This window comes from Castor canadensis, chromosome 3, assembly GCF_047511655.1.
Source record: "Castor canadensis chromosome 3, mCasCan1.hap1v2, whole genome shotgun sequence".
Taxonomy (NCBI): domain Eukaryota; kingdom Metazoa; phylum Chordata; class Mammalia; order Rodentia; family Castoridae; genus Castor; species Castor canadensis.
In genome coordinates, this window is record NC_133388.1 from 6,882,547 (window position 1) to 6,902,236 (window position 19,690).

General features: G+C 38.9%; 1 protein-coding gene and 1 pseudogene across 3 annotated transcripts in view; one reads left to right on the forward strand and one right to left on the reverse strand.

The window, feature by feature from the left end:
• Positions 1–19,690, forward strand: part of Ppp1r13b (protein phosphatase 1 regulatory subunit 13B) — an 88,369-nt gene that overhangs the window by 17,309 nt on the left and 51,370 nt on the right. The gene's annotated exons all lie outside the window — the stretch shown is intronic.
• LOC109697515 (MORN repeat-containing protein 4 pseudogene) lies at positions 19,119–19,616 on the reverse strand (annotated as a pseudogene).

Here is a 19,690-nt window from a genome sequence, read left to right on the forward strand (position 1 = left end):
GCCAATAGTAACACATGAACTATTTTTGAGACCAGAGGAGAGAAAAAATTATTTTCTGGGGTGTGGAAAGACAAGACAAAAGGAAAGGTAACTTGCCACCCTCAGTCCCCTTTTCTCTCCTCTTCTGTATGGAAACAACAGAAGCTTTTAACTTGGTGGAGCTGGACTTCCCTGTGTTTGCTGAACAGAGGAGTGGAGGCTTTGACCTGGTGGGATGTGGGAAAAGGAAGGGTGTTCTCCATAATAGGACATGCCTGCCTTTGTAGTTGCTAGGAATGAAGCCAGGATTTTGTTGCCCTCTTCTCCCAGCTCCTCTCCTTGTTGTTAAACTCCATGCTGTTGGCAGGGCCTCTGAGGCAGTTGGTTTCATGGAACAAGCGCACCCTTTGAAGCCAGCCATACTTGTGTTCAGTTCTGAACTCTGCCATGAGTAGTTGTGGTGCCTGGGATAAGTGTGAACTTCTTTTTATACCTCAGGTTTCTTTTTGTAAAGTGATAATGGTAGTAGTAATGGTCATTTTGGATGCAAGTGGCAGAAACCAACTCTTGTGTAATAACCTCTTAGCAAAGAGGAGATTTACTGGAAGGATGTTGGATGGCTGAACAACCTAATCTTCAGATGGGGCAGGAATGGGATAGCCCTGGGGTCCTTGGCAGCAGGTGTGCTCGGGCCTTCTGTCTAGGGTCTGACCTCTTTCTCCTATAATCTTCATGGTACCATCAGCAAGGCTTGTCAGAGCTACCTTCACAGTCTACCACATGTTTCCCATGATATCCTTAGGGCCATCTCCTGGACTCTTACAGTGGCTTCTGAGAAGTTTTCGTATTTTATGCTTGTTCCTCTTTGGTCTGTTCTTAGCAATGCCAGAGTGAGCCTGAAAACCCCAGTGTCAAAATATGCCACTTCTTTGCTCAAAAACCTCTTAGGGCTTCTAATCTTGGAGAAAAAGCTCCTGGTTAGTAGTAGCTTTGTGTATCATCTTAACCTCTTTTCCCCTGGGTTTTTTTTAATCTGCCAAAGCTGGGCTCCCTTTCTCTGCCTTGGGGCGCTTTCAGCTGTTCCCTTTGCCTGAGTGCTCTTCATTCAGTCTGTTGCCATGGCCCACTGTTACCTCCTTCAGTGAAGCTTTTTCTAACAACCTTATTTAAAACTAAAATCACCCACACCCATCTCTTTTGTCTGCAATATGTTTCTCCATAGTATATATTACCATCCGCTATACTATATATTTTACCTATTTACTTAGTGTCTTTCCCAGTCTGTAGTAAAACTGCACAGGGACAGGAACCTGTCTGGTTTGTTAGTGCTGTCTTCAGCACATAATAGGCACTCACAATACTTGTGAAAGGAAGTATTTTTCACCAAGTATCTTAGTTGAGCCAGCAATGGCTAGAAGGATGGGCTATGTAAAATCAGGGTGATCCCTGGGAACTGATCCCAGAGAGGAGGGGAAGCAGTTGCCATGTTGAAGGCATCCCACTTGATGTCTTGGAGGTTGCTGGTAAGATGAAATCAGTTGGTATATGATTGTCTGGTAGGTGCTGAGAAAAAAATTGTTTTTTGCCCTTTTTGAAAACATACAACTGTCTGACTATTATTAACATTCAGAAATTCAACCGCATAATATAATTTTGTTTGGAAGAATAAAAATTATGGCCTAATCATAGGTAGCCTAATGTTTTACTAATTTATAAAATACATAATTCTCTGTTTAAAGCAAATGGTGGTAATTCTGCAGATTGTACATGTGTTTTTATAAGGGCCTGTGGTCCCTGAGCAGACCCAGACCTCAGGACCCAGGCCAGGTTCATACAGAGGTGAATTCACAGAGTGGGAAGGCACTGAAAGCTCACCTCTCATTTATGTTCTTTACTGGGGAGTTTTTTGCCTGAAGGCAGTCTGGGCTATCAAGTACGTTTGCCTTTGGATTTTACAATGATTATCTACTAATTTGCTCTTTTATAGTCATACATAGGATGCTTTGTTTTTCAAAGGTACATGTGCATTTATATGTTAAGTGAGTTCATTTTTAAAAAGTTTGATTTTATGTTCCTATATGATAACTTTTGGATAAAACTTATTTTTTTAAATATGAAATGAATAGCTTTATTCAATATTGTATTTTTCAAATTCTCCATATCTATAAATAATTTGAGAAATTGAATTGTCCCTTTTATATACCAAATTATTTTTCTTTTTTTAAAATTTTTAAATTTTTTATTGTATTAGTGTACTGAGGCTACACTGCGTCATTTACAAAATTTCTTACAATACATTATAGTTGACTTCACCCCTCCATCAACTGTCTTTATCCCCCCCCAATTCCTTGAATAGTTTCAACAGGTCTGTATAAAACTTATTTTCTAGTTTCCTTAAGATGAAGAGCTAGACTAATTTGGCTTTAAAGTGTCCATGAATCAGTGTGAATCAGTGTTTGTGTTTTTTTCAGAAATATTCAAGCAAAATGTAAGCTCTAGAGCAGACACTCTTGGGTTAGGTTCTTATCTCTGGTTGTTCCTTTTGTGACATTGGATAATCCAGTCTGCATGCAGGACGTGATCATCCCAGCACCGGACCCATAAGCTGTTGGAAAAGTTAAACAACATAATGTGAATAGAAGAAGGGGGCCTGACTCAATAAGCACTAAAATAATAAAAATAGTGGTTGTTTTTATTGTTAATAAGTGGCTAATGTCTTTTGTTGTTAGGTATTTTGTTATATATTTCATTCTGATTTTAAACACTAATGGATTTGAAAAAAAATAATTTTATGAGCATAAAATATTTATTCTGAGCACTTATTTTAGGACCTCGCACTTGCTAGGTAGGTGCACTGCTACTTGAACCACTCCGCCAGCCCTTTTTGCATTGGTTATTTTTGAGATAGGGTCTCACTCTTTCTCAAGGCTGGCCTGGACCGTGATCCTCTTATTTGTGCTTCCCCATGTATCTAGGATGACAAATATGTGCCACAGTGCTCAGCCATTGCTTGCTACCTCCCCACCCCCTTTTTTGATAACCAAGCTTAGATAAGACTTTGTGAATGAGATTAGCAAATTTAGTCTTTGTTTTGATAATGATTTCTAGGTCCTGGTCACAGTTGTTGAGCAATGCTAACACTAAATTCGTTCTTTCACGGAACTCACCTAATTAGGTGAAACTTTACCCCAAGTCACTCTGTTGTGACAATGGCAGTCTGTTTTGTTTCATTAGGCATTTTATCATGGTTCTGTCATTAGAGCCCACATTTAGATTCCACAGACCCACGAGACATGTGTTTAAGCATTTTCTCTTTGTAAATGACATAGATAATTTACAGGTAATGGTGCTTTTATTTTCCGCACTTAGCTTTTGCTTAGCTTTCTGGTGATGGGAAGCATTGTGAGAACAGCAACTCACAGTGTTAGAAGCAAATTCAAAGAAGCATGGCTTTCAAGAGCTGGCTCACATTGGAATGGGAAAATGGACAGGATTCTTTGTAAAAAGATGGGCACTTTGGGTTTTTCTTTTAGAAATTGTATTCTGATTTTGGTGTATCTGTATACATAACCATATGAAAGTTCTCTTCAGGGACATTATTTTGCTAATCGTCTTTATTTTAAGCTCAGTTTTCCTCCTGGCAAAAGGATCAGTAGTGAATTTTCACTACTTGTAAACACAAGAAAATGGAATTTGTGCAACTGTAAATGTTTATTATCGGAGAAAAAGATACGTATGAGGTAATAATACAATTTGTTGTAGTTTGAGAGTCTTCCTATGTAGCCCCAGCTGGCTTCTAACTCAAGATTTTCTTGCCTCAGTCTCCTGAGTGCTGGGATTACATACATGTGTACTGTATCTAGCTGTAAATAAAGTTATTTTCAGAGATAAAAATATTTTGCTGATTGTATAGACTGCACAGTTGGCAAAGCTAGATTCATTTTTTGTAAGTTTTATTGATATATAATTTAAATGCCATAACATTGATCCTTTCAATGTATACAATTCAGTGGTTTTTAGTATAGTCACAGAGTTGTGCAACGATCACCACTATCTAATTGCAGGATTTTCTTTTGGGTGATCCTGGAGTTTTGAACTCAGGGCTTTGTACTTGCTAGGCAGGTGCTCTACTGCTTAAGCCATGCCTCCAGTCCTTTTTGCTTTGGTTATTTTTGAGGTAGGGTTTCACTTTTTGCTCTGGACCAGCAGTCCTCCTGTTTTATGTATGCCAGTATATAGGAGGATGGCAGGCAGATGCCACCATGTCCAGTTTTTTCCTCATGAGATGGGGGGCAGGGTCTCACTAACTTATTTGCCAGGATTGGCTTGGAACCACAATTCTCTCAATCTTAGCCTCCTGTATAGCTGGAATCACAGGTGTGTGCAGTTATTGGTTGAACTGGGGTTTGAGGAACTTTCTTTTTGCCCAGCCTGGCCTAGAACTACAATCCTCCTGATTTTAGTCTGTAACGTAGCCAGGATTACAGGCTTGAGCCATTGTGCAAAATATTTTTAATACCTCCGAAAGAAGCACTGAACCTATAAGCTCATTATCTATCTCTCATTCCTCCCAGCTTCTGGTAACCACTAATCTACTTTGTCTTTCCATGGATTTGCTTGTTCTACACATTTCATGTAAAGGGAATCATTCAGTGTGTAACCTTTTGTATTTGACTTCTTTCACTTGACAAAATGTTTCCAAGGTTCATCCATGTTGTAACCTTTGCACTCTTCCTTTTTATGGCCAAGTAATATTCCACTGTTGTAAGTATACCTTATTTTGTTTAATCACTTATCAGTTTGGGTTGTTTTACTTTTTTTTTTTGGTACTTCTGGAGTTTTTAACTCAAGGCCTCAGGTGTTCTACCACTTGAGCCACATCTCTAGCCCATTGTGTTTTTGTAGTACTGGAGTTTGAATTTAGGGGTTCTGCTTGCTAGGCAGGTGCCCTACCACTTGAGCCACTGTGCTGGCCCTTTTGTGTTGGATATTTTCGAGATAAGGTCTTGTGAACTATTTGCCTGGGGCTTGCTTTAAACCACTGTGCTCTTGATCTCTGCCTCCTGAGTAGCTAGGATTACAGATATGAACATTGTACTTTTTGACTATTATGAATAATGCTATTATAAAGAGTTGTATACAAAATTTTGAGTAAGCATAGGTTTTTAATTCTCTTAGGAATATAATTAGTAGTGAATAGATAGTTTTAAAAAAAAATTGATATGGGGGCTTTGTGTTTGAGACCAGCCTGGGCAACACAAAGAGATGTTATCTCATCCAATACCCAGGAATATTTTTTGTGTGTAGAAAGAGGAAGTCTTGCTGGGTGCTGGTGGCTCACACCTATAATGCTAGCCACTCAGGAGGCAGAGATCAGGAGGATCACAGTTCAAAGCTAGCCCAGAAATAATTTGAGAGACCCTGTCTTGAAAATACCCAACACAAAAAAAAGTTGGTAGAATGGCTCAAGTAAGTTTGCCTGTCTGGCAAGTGTGAGGCCCTAAGTTCAAACCTCAGTACTACCAAAAAAAAAAAAATAGATAAAAAGAAAGAAAGAAAAGAAAGAGGAAGTCTTATTCTGAGAATTGGTAGCACACTTTATATAATTTTTTGAAAAATCAAAATTTGATTAGAGCATCTGTATGGTTTTAATCAAATAATTTTTTTTTTGGCTTTTTCAAGACAGTGTCTTGCCATATAGCCCAGACCTTGAACTTGCTATGTGGCACAGGCCAGCCTCAAACTCTCCATCCTTCTGCCTTAGCCTCCCAAGTGCTGGGATTACAGATATATACCACCATACCTGGTTGTAGTCAAAAAAAATTTTTTAAGTCATAGTTGATTAGTTAGGGAAAAAATACCCTGATTCTTTTTTCTGTTGCTCTCATGTAATGATTACATGAAAAAAGTTCTCAGTTTGCATTTGGTAGTTTTAAATATAAAGACTAGAGAAGACTTGGTTAAGTTGAGATGTTATCACATAAAGGAAGAGTATTTTATGCTTGGTGGTATGCTTATTAAAACTTTCACTGTCTTTATTTTGAAGCAGTTTGGAGTAGTGGTTCAGAGCAAAGCTTTGGAGTTAGATAGACTGGGGTTATATCCTGGCTCTGGTATTTATTAGCTCCGTAACCTTGAACAAGTTATTTAGCTTCTCCAAGCCTTTTTTCCTAATCTGTAAAATGATGAGTAGTACCTGTCTCACAAAGTTGGTATGGGAATTGAGAATGTACAGAATGTACACTGCAGTACCTAATAATAAGCACAGGAAATTAGTGATGAAAATGGTTTTTTTTCTAGTGCAGTGACTTTTTATTTAGTTTTATGAAATCCTGTTGGGTTTCATGCAATTTTTATAGTATTTTTCAAACTCTTTGGACCATGACCCATACTAAAAAATACCTTCTATAAGGTGACTCAGTTCTTATACATACCCACCCCCCACAAATATATTCATGTAGTTAAAAATGTCTACATGCATTCTTGCCAGGTAAAGTATACTGTTTTTAAAATTTTTTAAGTTAATAGACTTTTTAGAGCAGTTTCATACATAAAGAAAAATGGGACAGAAGGTAGTTTTCTATCACCGCTTCCTCCCCCAGGGTTTTTCCTGTTACTAGTATATTACACCCTTGTGGTAGGTGTGTTATACAGTTGATGGACCAATACTGACTTTTATGTTTTTTTTTTTTTTTGGGTGGGACTGCGGTTTTAACTTACTGCTTTGATCTTGCAAAGGAGGTGCTCTACCACTTGAACCATACCTCTAGTTCCATTTTGCTCTGGTTGCTTTGGAGATGGGGGTCTCTCAGACTAATTGCTCGGGCTGATCTCAAACTGTGGTCCTGATCTCAGTCTCCCAAGTAGCTAGGATTATAGATATGAACCACTGGTGCCTGGCTTGACATGTTGTTTACTAAAGCCCAGGCTTTATTCATAGTGTCATATAGGTGTGTATGTAAGCAGATGTATCCATCATTCTAGTGTCACATGGCATGACATCAGTGCCCCAAAAGCCCCTGCTCTTTGCTTGTGCATCTGTCCCTCCCTTCCTACCCCTGGAAGCCAGTGATCCTTTTACTGTTTCCATTGTTTTACTTTTCTAGAATCTCATAGAGTTGGAATCATATAGAATGCAGCCGTTTTGGACTGGTTTCTTTGACTTGGCAAAATTCCTTCAAGTGTCCTCTGTCATTTTGTGGCTTGATGGCCTGTTTCTTTTCATTGCTGAATAATATTCCATTGTTTGGATGTACCATAGTTTGTTGATTCATTCATCTGCTGAAGGACATCTTGGTTGCTTTCAAGTTTTGGCAGTTATGTGTAAAGCTGCTGTAACATTTGTGTGAAGGCTTTTGTGTGGGCCTAAGTGTCCTGCACCTTTGAATAAATACCAAGGTGCACTGTTGCTGGATTATGTGGTAGAAGGTATTTGGTTTTATAAGAAACCATCAAACTGTCTGCCAAAGTGGCATATAGCATTTTACACTTTCACTGGTAAGTTTCTCTTGCTCCATATCCTCACTAGCATTTGGTATGCCAGTGTTTTGGGTTTTGACCATTTTAAGTGAATAGTGGTATCTCATTGTTTTAATAGCAATTCCCTAATGAGCTGTGATGGTGAACATCTTTATGTATGCTTATATGCTCTGTGTATATCGTTTTTGAACAACTATTCAAATCATTTGCCCATTTCAAAAATTGGATTGTTTTCTTAGTTTTGAGACTTAGTTTTAAGACTTAGTCTTTCTATGTTTAGGATATAATTCCTTTATCAACTGTGTATTTTGCATATATTTTCTTCCAATCTGGGGCTAGCCTTTTCTCTTTTTTTCTTTCTTTTTTTTTTTTTTTTTTTTTTGTGGTACTGGTGTTTGAACTGAGGGCTTGGCAGTTGCTAAGCAGGCGCTCTATTGCTTAAGCCACACCTCTAGCTCTTTTTTCTCTGGTTATCTTTGAGATAGGGTCTTGCTTTTTGCCTAGGCCAGCCTGGACCTCCATCCTCCTATTTTAAACTTTCCACCATACCTGAGATGACAGGTGCATGTTACTGCACCCAGCTGTTGATTGAGATGGGGATCTTATAAACTTTTGCCTTGGCTGACCTCAAGTGGCTATCTGCTCAATGTCAGCCTCCCAAATAGCTAGGATGTCTTTTCATTCTTGTGTGTGTGTGTGTGTATTTGTGTTTGTGGTACTGTGACTTGATGCAGGGCCTACACCTTGAGGCACTCCACTAGCCCTTTTTTGTGATCAGTTTTTTCGAGATAGGGTCTAGAGAACTATTTGCTCTGACTGGCTTCAAACCACAATCCTCCTGATCTCTGCCTCTCAAGTAGCTAGGATTATAGGCAGGAGTTGCCAGTGCCTGGCTGTCTTTTAATTCTTTTTTTTTTTTTTGGCAGCACTGAGGTTTGAACTCAGGGCCTCGCGCTTGCTAGGCAGGCACTCTTACCGCTTGAGCCACTCCGCCAGCCTTGTCTTTTAATTCTTAATGCTACTTTATGTTTTTATGTTCTGTTCATTAAGAAATAAACTGGTTCTGATACACTGACACTGATTGATTTCACAGCCTACTGTAGGTCAGAACTTGTGGCTCGATACACAGTGTATGTTTTGCTTCTGTGACATTCATAATAGTGATGTCATTTTAGCAGAGATTCCCAACATTGATGAGCAGGGGATCACAATTGATACTGCCCTTTTTCATATTTTAGAATATTCTTTAACCTTTAGTGGAAAGGCTGGGAGTATGCCTCAAGTGGTAGAGTGCTTACCTAGCCAGTGCAAGACCCTGAGTTCAAGCCACAGTGCTGCCAAATAAAACGATTTAGAAACTATAACCTCAAAGCTTTAGTGGATAGATTGAATTCGTCCAGCTGAATCACCTCCATACCCTGTAGTCATAATATATCTTGGCATCATGAAAAACTTCATGAGTTTTGCATTCTTACAAGGTTTTAGATGATTCCCTCAAACTGAATATATTTTTAAACACTGAAAAAAACTAAGTGAGTAAGATGAAAGGAAGCTAAGATGTCAATATTACATTCCCAGGAATAATGTGTAACCAAATTTTGCCAGTTCAAATTGATGAAGGGGATCTTTATATGATGCAATATATTTTAATGTTACATTATTACAGAAAGTAAAATAGTGACTCAAACTATACAGAATTGATAAGATTATTGAGGGTCTCATGGCCATTTAACTTAGATTAGAAGCTGCTTAAGTATTTTATACCTGTCTTCTCAAGAGGGTTAAATATGTACCTCTACAGGCTTGTACTTCTCATTTATTTAAATTTTTTTACCACTCTCCCAAAGTCAATTCACTTTCCTTTCCAAAGTAATACAAATACCAATCATAGAAATTGAACTTAATTACCTCTTCTTTAAGTAATCTTTTTCCCCAGATTTGTAGCAGAGAGATACACCCCTGTTGCCTTGCAGCGCCACCTTGTGGAAAGAGGGAACGGTTTGGCAAGGGACATCCATTGTCTCTAGGTGTGAAATCTGTCAAGGATCATATACTTGTTTTGTTTAGGGCTTCTGACTTTCACACTAATGTTTTTCAGGATTTTTTTCTTCTGTCTGTGGAGTAACTCAATGGACAGAGTGGTAAAGTATTGGCTACCTTTTTTTTTAAACAGAAACCTTGAAAATGAAAAAGCAAGACAAACATCTACCCTTCAAGATTCAAAAAACCTACAAGGGAAAGACATTTTATATATAATTGCAGTAGTTTTTTTGAGTGCATAATATGTGCTATAGCAGTAGACTAACTAGAATTCCAGTTTTCAGGAAATGTCCTAGTGAGACAGGAAATAAGCAATTGAATATATAACATGTGTCAGTCATCGGTCTGGTGGTAGTGGGTGTGAAGGGTAAAAAGACAGTGATAGATTGGTGTTATTTTAGATAGATTGGTTAGGAAAAGCTTCCCTGATAAGATGGTGAAAGGAGAGGGTAATATGGCCATGTGAGTATCTGTGTGGAACAGACTAACAGAGAATAATAAATGCAAAGGCCCTGAGGCAGAAATTGACTTGTTCTGTTGAAAGAAGAGTAAAAAGGTCAGCATGGCTGGAGCAGGGGAAGGAAGAGTAAGGTAACTGGTAATATTAGAGCAGTGTGAATGTGTGTGTTGCAGGTTCTCAGGGCCCTATAGATAGTAGGTAGGACTTTGGAGTTTATTCTGAGACCAGAGGAAGCCACAAGAGGGTTTTCACCTCTTACCTCTTTTTTTTTTTTTTTTTTCCACTTCTGGGGTTTGAATTCAGGGCCTCATGCTTGCTGGTCAGGCGCTCTACCACTTGAGCTACTCTGCCAGCCCATGAGAGGGTTTTGAATGATGTTTTATGTCTGAAGGGCAAGAGTGGAAACAGAGACCAGTAAGGTTGTTCTTGTAAAAGCCCTGGCTTGGGGTAGGGGTCTTGGATGTGTTGTGGCTTGGGTAGGGCAGCGACAGTGAGACAAGTGATCAGGTTCTGGGTACATTTTGAAGTCAGAGTCAACAACATTCCTAATATGTGGCTGTGACATGTGAGAGGGAGAGAAGTCAAGCCAAGTCTGTTTTATGCTTCTTGCTCTGTGTGGATGTGCACAGACTCCCAGGTGTATGTTTCCATGTGTTTGAGAGGCTGATTCAGGGATGTGGGATAAAGCATTCAAGGTGATGTCTTAGACTTAGTTTTTCTTATAGCACTAATATTTCTGAGGTTTTAAATCAGTGAACAAAGTTGCAACATGTAAGACTAGAAGGAAGCTTACTGTCAATGCTCATATTGGGGCATATGACCCACTGGGAAGCTAAGAGGGTCTATGTGGTGTCCATCACTATCCTAATGGTATCCTTTCTATGACTTTTATGAGCTGCTTCCTTACTACCTACCAAATAAGCTATTATAAGTTACTAAAATTTGGCATAGCTTTTATCATCTTACATTGCATCAATTATGTTTGTCATCCCTTAGTTTCTTTTCCACTAAGAAGTAGAAGTAGGTGGTATAGGTAAGCTGGGAGAGTTAAAGGATTACTTGAATGGATCAGAAAATGATATGTCCTAAGAAGTATCATTCCTATTACCTACTGAGCACCTACTGAGAAACCAAGTCCCAGGGATAAAGGAAGGATCAGCTTCCCCCGACAGTTGTAGCAAATCAGTGGCATAGCCAAGGAGAGAACTTGAGTTCCTACTTGTAGGATTGTTCGTACTAAGTAGTAGAGTTATTTCATTTTCAGGAAGTCTTATAGGTCCCACTTTTTAAAAAACAGCTTTTCTAAGCTGGCTGTGTGGAAGAGCAGTCCTGTAGTCCCAGCATTAGGGAGGCTGAAGTAGCAGGATCATGAGTTCAAGTCCAGCTGGGCTACATAGTGAGACCCTACCTCAAAAAAAAGAACCAAAAAAAAAAACAAACCTTTTCTGAGATGTAATTTGTATACTATAAAATTTGCCTATTTTAAGGGGACAATTAAATGATCTTTTGTAAACTTACGATATTGTGTAACCATCACCACAATCTAATTTTAGAGCATTTCCGTCATCCAAAGAAGAAATCATGTGACTATTTGCAGTCATTTATCATTTCCATCCCCAGTCCCGGACAACTACTAATCTTTCCATATAAGTAGATTTTGACTGTTTTGGACACTTCATATAAGCAGAATCATATACCATGTAAGGTTTTTGTGTCTGGCATCTTTGACTTAGCACAGTGTGTTCAGAGTTCATCCATTGTACGATGTGCTGCATTTTCTTTATTGATGGATACAGAGTTGTTTCCTCTTTTTGGCTATTATGAACAAAGCTGCTGTGAACACATATATGCAGTGCTTTGTGTGAACAGATGTAATTAGGAGTGGGATTGCTGGGGCATGTGGTCCATTCATGTGTTACATTTTAAGAAACTGCTGAATTGAATAGTTTTCTATTAAAAACCAAGTTAGATATACCCACCTATGATGAGAAAAGTCAATGAATTCTAGAGCAATTTGAAAAACAAAACACACAAGAATGAAAATAAGACCAGTAAAAGTAAAAAGAAAAAGAGAAGGGAATTTGTTAGAAATAAAGTTAGTGATGGTCCATTTCCAAGGCAAGGCATTCAATCCTAGCCATTTATTTGCTTGCATATCAGCTTGTGGATGCTGGTGGAGGGGTAATTGAGATGGAACTTAAAAGGGGGAGGGGGTGAAATGAGAAAATAGGTAAAAACTGTACGTGCCAGGAGGCACATATCACAGGGGGACCTTCCTGCCACAGGAAAAGGCTAATACCACTTCTAAAATTTGACCAATCCAAGAGGGGCACATTTAAAAATAATCCAATAGGAAGTTAGGTGATTGGGGGCCGGTGGGGGGGGGGGATGAAAACTCATAGTACTCAGCCAGTGAGGAAGCTTCCAGTGTCTTCTTTTCCAGGCACCTAATCTTGCAAGATCACCATTAAAGTCTCACTCTCACTGTTAAAACAAAACAAAACAAGCAAACAAAAAACCTACTGAATCATTCAAAATGGCTGTACCATTGTACATTTCCAACACCAGTGTATAAGGGTTCCTGTTTCTCACATCCTTGTCAGCACTTGTTATCTGTCTTTTGATTATAGGATAGTTTCTACTTTTTAATGGCTTCTGTAGTCTTTTTTTTCTTTTTTTGTAGGACTGAGGTTTGAACTCAGGTCTTCATGCTTTGGAAGCAGGTGCTCTACTGCTTGAGCCACACCTCCAATCCATTTCTCTCTGGTTATTTTTGGAGATGGGAGTCTCAGAGTATTTGCCTGCTGGCCTGGAACTGTGATCCTCCCATTCTGACCCTCCCAAATAGCTAGGGTTATAGGCTTGAGCCACTGGTGCCTGTTTTGTACAGTCTTAATATGTATTTTCCTTTGATCAAGAACATTGTTTAAATAACAAGTTTGTAAAAAAAATTTTTTAAAGGATATATATGGATTACTTAAATTAGTGATTATTTGATTCTAATCAGTAATCACTTTTGTAGCTTGAATGTTCTTAAAAACAAGGACACGGGGACATCTTAAGTTCTTTATATGGTTATCTGGCTGTCCACCTGCCTTTGCCTCCCATCCTTTATTTCTGAGCACTACTGTGTGTCCAGGATTCTACTGAGGCACCAAGTTAGAGAACACGTCTTGCTCTCAGTGGCCTTAGAGTCTAGATCGTAGTTCTTTAAGCTGTTGTCAGTTACACACATGCACACAGGATGCAATACAGATGGTTTTAAGAAGTCACAACTTACTTTGGTGAGTCACACACTGTTCAAGTAAAGGATATAGTCAAAACTGTTGACAATTGAGTTAAGAATGTTGTGCTGGAGGTAGCCACAGTCTGTTACGGAGGAAGAGGGGGGCACAGCAGAGGACGCTGGGTCTCAGGTGAGTTGGGTGGGTGGACAGTGGTGTTTGAGCTGGATCGGTTTATGTGCTGTGTGTGTGGAGGGCATTAAGAGGGCAGCCTGTCATCATGTGTTGGATTGTTATGGCACATAGTGTAAGTCTTTGTTTTCTTATCTGAAGTGAAACATGTTCAGCATGCTAATCTTTTAGGGAAGGTAAACTTATTAGCCTCTTTTCTTTTTTCCTTTAAGCTCCCTAATCCTACTGGGCCTGCCCTATGTTTTATATGTATTATTAAAGAAAAAGTAACATTACTTATTAAATTGCTTCATGCCATCAATTGAGAAATATGTTGGAATTTCAAAGATGCTAAAATAGAAACAAAAACTGCTTCAAGAGTCAGTGCAATATGATATTTGTGCCTGGAGTCTTGTTCATTTTTTAAGCTAAAGAGACCTTGCTATAATGACATGTGCAGTCACGTGTCTTTTCAGTTTGGTGATGCTTTAGGGAAATGTGTGCTATCCAGGTCAACATCAGTTAATGTATTTTGAAAGCTTTAAAATCTGTCACAATTGTAATGAAATTAGCTTTGGATAATAGCAGTTAGGAAAATTGAATTTTGATAAAATTAGGAATGACAGGGTTTACTAAAGACTACAAAATGGAATTTGAAATACTGAAGTATTGTGTAGTGACTTTTAGATAAGTTATTTGGGAATTCTTAGCTTTTAAAAATAAGTGTTCAGACTTACAACCTTGCTGTTCTGCCTCTCCTCCCTCTCTCTTACCACATTGAACAAATTCATGAACTGAAAAATCTTGCCCCAAAAATAGCATCATGCCATCCTTCATTCTGACAGTATGTTCATAAAGATTTCTGCTTTTCAGAATAAGTGAGCACAAGCCCTGGTATTGCTTTATGCATGCCATGTGCATGAGACCCTGTCTTCCAGAGGCAGATGATTACATAAACATGTTACCAGCTCATATTACTAGGATGAGCCCTGAGATACCCTAGTGGGCAGAGGGGTAGGAGATAAGAGATACGGTCTGAAGAGAACCATGCATGGTGGTGTACATCTATAATCCCTTGGTTGGCAAAAGCAGAAGGATTGAGAGTTCGAGGCTAGTTTGAACTACATAGCAAGAAGGAGAGGGAAAAGAAGAGAGAGAGAAAGAACACTGAAGAACTGAGAGCAGTGGCATTTTTCTGGTTACTATAGTAGTAGCATTTAACTCTGATTTATAAAGCATCACTTGGGAAAGTACATTAGTAGGTCTTAAAAACCACAGGCTATGAAGTCACATTGAAAAATGTTTATAACACAACTGTAAAAATAAATGTACTTAGATAAGGAAGAGTATATTCTAGTTTCTTTTAAACAAAACTTTTTCAATTTTAATTTGTTTATCTTTGGGACACATAATTTGTAGCACTCACAAAATTGTATTCGTTATTGCACTATAGGCAAGTCAGTATCTTTTTTCCAGTTTTTTCCTTTTTTCTTTTCTGTGCAGTACTGGGGTTTGAATTCAAGTACTCTACCACTTGAACCATTCCACCACCAATCCTTTCCAGTTGTTTCTGATGAAATGGTTATAGCATTACTTCTGGACTTCTTTGATCTGATCTGGAATCACCTATTTTATTACAAATTCTATGGATTCTGTCTGTCTGTATGCAAAAGTCCCTACTTTAAAAATAAACCCTCTTAAGAGTTAGTGAACAAAAATGACTGTTTAATTTCTTTTTAAAAAATTGAGTGTGGGTGGCTGTAAAATAGAAGTGTGTAGGGGCTGGGGATGTAGCTCAGTGATAAAGTACATGCTTAGTATGCCCAAGGCTCTGGGTTTGGTTTCCAGCACTGCCTCTGGAACTGGTGAGGCACTAGGAAGGTCTCCAAAAGGGAGGAGACCTCTACTTGGCCCTTGGCTATAGGGTTTGTGATGTTGCTGCAAAAAGGAATTTTAGGATATGTTGAGGTTAGAGACCAAGAAAATTGATTAATAAAGCAAAGGAAAGGACAGTGCATACCCAGACATTGTATGGACACATGAAGATTGGTGTACTGAGTATTCTAACATTAGGGTTATTTATGAGGAAAAAGTGGGTTGGGTGTGGTTTAAACTTACCTGAGGGTAAGTACTCCCTTTGTTCTGGCACCACGTATACTGTTACACTGTTTGCTTGGGCTTTTTTTTTTTTTTTTTTTTGGCAGTATTGGGGCTTGAACTCAGCGTCTTCACCTTGAGCCACTCTACCAGTCCTATTTTTGCGAAGGGTTTTTCAAGATAGGGTCTCGCGGAACTACCCAAACCGCGATCCTCCTGATCTCTGCCTCCAGAGTAGCTAGGATTATAGGCGTGAGCCACTGGGCCCTTGTATTTTATACTGTTTTGACTATTACTTGGGCCCAGAGATACCAAGTCAGTTTACTAAATTTGGGTCATTGTGTCATAGATACCCATTTTCCTTGAGTATCCCTTTAAATAAAGGATGAGTTTCATCAGATGTTCCTTTCAAGACAGACGTGATTCCATTACTCTTTCTTTGCAAGCACTTCTATATCAAAGAAGTCATTTTACCATATATTTTGTTCCCTTCACAAGTATCTTTAAGTTACGCTAGTTTAGTTTGCAAAGCATAGTAATCATTTGGGTAAGTGGGTAAGATCACAGGGAGAGAGCTGCTTTTTTTTTTTTTTTAAATATATGTTGCAGCTCAGTGAGAGATTGTGAAGCATAAAGCAAAGAAAGTAATGCCTGTGTGCTTTTAATCAAGCTATTCACTAATAGAATGTTTATCTCTGAATTCCTGGCTTTTTCTCCATGCCTCTCTTTTTCTGGGGGGAGGGGGAGATTGTGTTTATGAAAGAGGGATAATGCTTTTTATTGAATAGTCTGGATGTATTGTGCTTTGATTATGTGCATATATTTTCTCAGTTCTAGGGAATGGTGGGGATTCTATCTTGTGTGTGTCATTTGTAGAGTCGAACAGATATTTGTGTGTCTACCACATGCCAGGTACTGACTAGGCAATAAGAAACTAAAGATTCAACAGCCAATTTCCTGGAAGGCATATCCAGGAAATGACATGTTAGTGTTCATTAAAATGATGTAATGATGTAATGATGAAATGATGGAAAAAGATACTAAATCACAAAGGAAGAAACTTTAGTCCTCCTGGAGAGAGGAGGAGGTAAAGGGATATTTTGTAGAGATGGTAGCTACAAGCTGAGTTTTGAAGAGTGAATAGGCATTTACGGCAAAAAGAAAGGAGACTTGGGCCAGAAAAAACTCCCTCAGAGTTGAGGGAGTAAGGTCTAGTGTGTGAGGGTCTAGGACCTGGCAGGCTAGGAGTATGTCTAGGTTTTCTCAGAGTGTGTTCTATGGAAATCCAAGCTCCATGAAATTCCCTGGGCACTGGAGGGGAGGGCACTTAGGGATTCATGTGAATACCACCACATTATAGTCAAAAAGAAAAGACCTGTTTCCTGTTTACATATACCAGAGACAATGTTTAGGGAAGGGCTACAGTTAGGAGTCAGGAGTCCCAAGGGTTTTAAGCCAGGAGATGACTTCACTTGCTTTCCTTGAGGACATGACCTGACAGTGAAGGAGGATAGGTTGGAGTGAGGGGATATCCCTAGAAGAAACCAGATCAAAACTGTTACTTAAAATCTGACCATCGTCATAAAGACATTAACCTAAAAATGTGGGCATTTTGGGTATTTCTAAGAAAAAAAAACAACAGCAATGAACTACAGTTGCATGTAGTTGACAGATTTTAAAGGAGAGGAGAGTTTTGGGACACAGGTCAGTTTTGTTTCTAACCTTGGAAAGATTAAATAGAAATACTTTGTAATACTTTCTGATTAAAGAAAACCTTTAGCTTAAATTGTGCTTTATGAGTATGGTTTTAAAAAAATCACTTCCAATATGATGTCTTGAAATAATAGTGAAATTTGGGGGGGGTGAATATTTTAAAAATAGCCAAGTAATATTTACTTTTTCCAGTGCATTATAATGTATTTTTATGATTAAGTCCATTTTTTTTTTTTACTGTGACATATTCATTTCATTGGCCATTTTTTCCTCCTTCTGGTGGTACTATGGTTTGAACTCAGGGCTTCCCACTTGCAAGGCAGGCACTCTACCTGACCTATGCCTTCAGCCCCAGTTTTTTAAAAATGGATTGGATTTTTAGTGTTTTGTTAGTAATTTTTAGGGACTCTTTATATATTGAGATTAGCCATTTATTTGTTTTATGAACTACAAATATTTTCCCCAGTTTGCTTTTTTTGAGGAGTGGGCCATATACTGGGGATTGAACTCAGGGCCTCACCCAGTTTGTCTTTTTTGCTTTGTAAAAGATTCTTACATTTAATATAATTGAATATGTCAGTCTTTTTATGAAACTGGTTTTTGAATTATAGTTAGAAAGGGCTTCTGGATTCTGGGGTCATAGAAAGGAATTTACCTAGGTTTTATTCTAGAATTTTTATTTATGTTTTTATGATTTACATCTAAATACTTGATTTATTAGGAACTTTTGCTAGTGTATGATGTATGATATGAATCCAGTGTTTTCCAGATGGGTGTTTTAATTGCTCAAACATCATTCATTCATTATGTAGTCTTTTTCCCTGCTTGATTTTGAGGCATTTGTTTTTCATTTGTCATTGTCTGTATATGGAATTGTGTCTAATTGTGGAGTGTCAGTTTGTCCTGTTATCTGTTTGTGCACTAGAGCAATGTGATGTTAAGGCTGTATAATATGTAACGATAGAGCTGGTTCTTTTCCAAAAGGCTTCCCTTTGGAATTTACTTATTTATTTATTTTACTTTTGTATCAGTTTCTTTCTTGACTATCCCATAAAAGGATCCTATGTGACATCTAAGGAGAGAGGCACAAATGGGGACTAGATTATCTGCCAAAACTCAGATGAGGAAGACAGCTTCTCAAGGGAGAAGAAAATAGCACTTTAGCAGAATCCTTCACAGGGGGAATAAGCAGAGACAGAGATCGGTCTGATTAGGTAAAGTGGGAGCCTAAAGCCAGGACTCCAACCGCAGTGAATGAGGGGTAACATAATGAAAAGCTCTGGCCTTCACTTTCACAGAGCTACTGTCCTAGCTAAGCCACCTCTATCTTTTTCCTTATTTTTCCAGGTCATTTTTATAAAGCACTGGCTGCAAATTGGGACTAGGATCATCTGCCCCAAATGTAGGCAGAATGTAGAGATTCTGAATCACTTAGCAGCAAATGGAGTGAAGGCTGCAGCAGGTTTGCACTGGGTAACCTAACCCAAGGCCTTAGGAACAAGGACTAAGAACAAATAAGAAAAGACAGCTCCTCTGTCCTCTAGCACATAAAGGGTCAGGGAAAGACAAAACTGCTAACAACTGCTGCAGGGTCTTTGGTCCAAAATCCTCAGTACTTTCCTGTGATTGAATTCCTAATTGGCAGGTTGTGGGGCACATCACAGTCTTCAGCTCCATAGTTATTCTCATGTCTGGTTCATTTGTTCACCTTTTTTTTTTATTCATATGTGCATACAATGTTTGGGTCATTTCTCCCCCCTTCCCCTACCCCCTCCTTTACCCCCCCACCCCTCCCTCTCCCCCCACCCCTTCAATACCCAGCAGAAACTATTTTGCCCTTATTTGTAATTTTGTTGAAGAGAGAGTATAAGCAATAATAGGAAGGACCAAGGGTTTTTGCTAGTTGAGATAAGGATAGCTATACAGGGAGTTGACTCGCATTGATTTCCTGTGCATCATTCATTCACCTTGAGTGAACAAGGGGACATTGGCTCTAACCGATATTTTTCTAGCTGGTGCTCAATGCCCCATCGGGCAGAAAGATTTCTGGCAGCTTAGAGGCACTCTGGGCCTGCTGAACCACAGCAGAACACTTCTCACGCTGCTGTTCTCAAACAGACCTTCAATGTGCGGTATTCCATGAGAACCATCAGGGAAAGTCAGCAGGCCAAAACCTCTACTCTGCCATTTTTAAATTCCCTCTCAAAGGTCATGTTAAATCAAATGAAGACTCCGACACCATTAAACTTGCCCTGGGCAAACTTCTCCTAATACCTTGAACCATCTGAGAAGGTCAGTACCCCAAAGCTATTAAAGAGCCCATTTTCAAAATGACCCAAGTAGATGCCACCATCTGCAAACATCAGTTGACCAAAACCATGTGTGCATCCTTCCTTCTCGCCACAAAATTCCTCCTCACTGGAGTATGTGAAGGAAACTTTTGTCAGGGTCATGGTGGCACCTTACAGAAGAAAAGGGTGAAAACTGGGTCCTTGCTTCCTAGGATTTCAGGTGTAAGCCACTTTCC